The following is a 2,500-nucleotide window of genomic DNA, read 5'->3' on the forward strand; positions in this document are numbered from 1 at the left end:
GGATCGCTGGCTGGCATCGTTTATGGTTAGAACTAGGGCGGTATCTGATCGCCTTCGAACCTCTAACTTTCGTTCTTGATTAATGAAAACATACTTGGCAAATGCTTTCGCTTCTGTTCGTCTTGCGACGATCCAAGAATTTCACCTCTAACGTCGCAATACGAATGCCCCCGCCTGTCCCTATTAATCATTACCTCGGGTTCCGAAAACCAACAAAATAGAACCGAGGTCCTATTCCATTATTCCATGCACACAGTATTCAGGCGGGCTTGCCTGCTTTAAGCACTCTAATTTGTTCAAAGTAAACGTGCCGGCCCACCGAGACACTCAATAAAGAGCACCCTGGTAGGATTTCAACGGGGTCCGCCTCGGGACGCACGAGCACGCACGAGGCGGTCGCACGCCTTCAGCTCGCCCCACCGGCAGGACGTCCCACGATACATGCCAGTTAAACACCGACGGGCGGTGAACCAACAGCGTGGGACACAAATCCAACTACGAGCTTTTTAACCGCAACAACTTTAATATACGCTATTGGAGCTGGAATTACCGCGGCTGCTGGCACCAGACTTGCCCTCCAATAGATACTCGTTAAAGGATTTAAAGTGTACTCATTCCGATTACGGGGCCTCGGATGAGTCCCGTATCGTTATTTTTCGTCACTACCTCCCCGTGCCGGGAGTGGGTAATTTGCGCGCCTGCTGCCTTCCTTGGATGTGGTAGCCGTTTCTCAGGCTCCCTCTCCGGAATCGAACCCTGATTCCCCGTTACCCGTTACAACCATGGTAGGCGCAGAACCTACCATCGACAGTTGATAAGGCAGACATTTGAAAGATGCGTCGCCGGTACGAGGACCGTGCGATCAGCCCAAAGTTATTCAGAGTCACCAAGGCAAACGGACCGGACGAGCCGACCGATTGGTTTTGATCTAATAAAAGCGTCCCTTCCATCTCTGGTCGGGACTCTGTTTGCATGTATTAGCTCTAGAATTACCACAGTTATCCAAGTAACGTGGGTACGATCTAAGGAACCATAACTGATTTAATGAGCCATTCGCGGTTTCACCTTAATGCGGCTTGTACTGAGACATGCATGGCTTAATCTTTGAGACAAGCATATGACTACTGGCAGGATCAACCAGGGAGCTGCGTCAACTAGAGCTGAGCAGCCGGCCGCCCGGGAGTGTGTCCCGGGGGCCCGCGCGAACACGCAAGCGTCCGCTCAATCATTCTGCAAACAGGAGGAGGCTGAGCTCCCCTGCACAATACACCTCGAAACCCTCTCAGGTCCCGGCGGCGCGCAGCGCCGTCCCAAGTACTTGGTCGGGTTCGAGAGAGGCGCAATCGCCCGGAGTTAGGCGAGTAGACGCTTTCGGTGCGACCACCCGTGCTCCCAACTGAGCTTGCCGCTGCCGACAGAGGCCCGGGAGCGTGCTGTCGTGGCATTGCCGGCGGGAGACAACACGCGCCACCTACGGTGACCGGCAGCTCCAACGCCAGCGCCACAGAAGGACAAAAGCCCCACTTGGGTGCCGAAGCGAACTCTCCCAGCACAGCGCACGCGCCAACACATCCGCACAGCTGCGATACAAACCACCAGCGAGAACCGCTGGGGCGACCGAGCAGCAGACGGCGTCGCGGCGCCGAGCGCCGGGCGGCGGCGCATCCTCAACGCACACAGTCCTCAATCGGACCAGCACACTGAAGATGTCCACCGCGCTTCGCACCGGGCCCGCGAGGACCTACTTTGGCCGCACGGCGCCGCGCGCAGGGTGCGCCGGCGCGCAGCTGCGACGCCTGCCGCGTCCGTCGGCCGGCGCGCCTGCCACTGGCCGCCCCCACCAGCCGGCTGTAGCGCGTGCGCCCACGCACCGCGCGGCCAGCACGCCGGGAGGCGCCCCCTCACCGGCCGGGGACGGTCCCACCCAGCCACCGCCGCGTATCGCTTCACACCCAGATGCCGTTCAGTTTCGTCGGCATGGTGGGTATCGCTGGAACAACCGGTTAGTACCTCAACCTATCGTCGCCATCACCGATTCACCCCTAGCGAGAACAACCGCACCACAACAGGTTACCATTTGTTCATTTGCGTAACTTCACCAGAAAACGCAGGCGTCCATCGCCATTTGCAACTTCAACGATTATTGCATGCCTGTGTCAGGTGTCACGCCACACTACGTCTGCCCACATACACGCAACAAAATGTGCACGCCTAGACAATACGTGGAAGGTGGCCCCCGTACGTATGCGATGTCCATTGCTCGAACGACTGTCAACCGGCCTCTGTAGCATGTCGCAGATATGGAACGCGGTGCACCATGCCATCACGGTGTGTGAGGAGAGACGACTAGGTCCGAATACATCAACAGACAGCTCATGCTGATCGCCATCCACGGCGTCCGTTCCTCCCACACGTCTCTATGGCGTACCACACTGCAATCCAGCTCTCATAGGGAGACGACACGTAGCTGCGTGCACAATATTTGCACTGTATGGTCCGC

General features: G+C 57.6%; 1 non-coding gene across 1 annotated transcript in view; it reads right to left on the reverse strand.

The window, feature by feature from the left end:
* The window catches only part of LOC124772034, a 1,909-nt gene extending 765 nt beyond the window's left edge, over positions 1–1,144 (reverse strand). Inside the window, exon 1 of the ribosomal RNA XR_007013716.1 lies at positions 1–1,144. This exon is cut by the window's left edge and continues 765 nt beyond it. This is a non-coding gene — a ribosomal RNA (small subunit ribosomal RNA).
* Between the last annotated feature and the right edge of the window lie 1,356 nt (positions 1,145–2,500).

The sequence above is a fragment of the Schistocerca piceifrons genome, unplaced genomic scaffold, assembly GCF_021461385.2.
Source record: "Schistocerca piceifrons isolate TAMUIC-IGC-003096 unplaced genomic scaffold, iqSchPice1.1 HiC_scaffold_936, whole genome shotgun sequence".
Classification (NCBI taxonomy): domain Eukaryota; kingdom Metazoa; phylum Arthropoda; class Insecta; order Orthoptera; family Acrididae; genus Schistocerca; species Schistocerca piceifrons.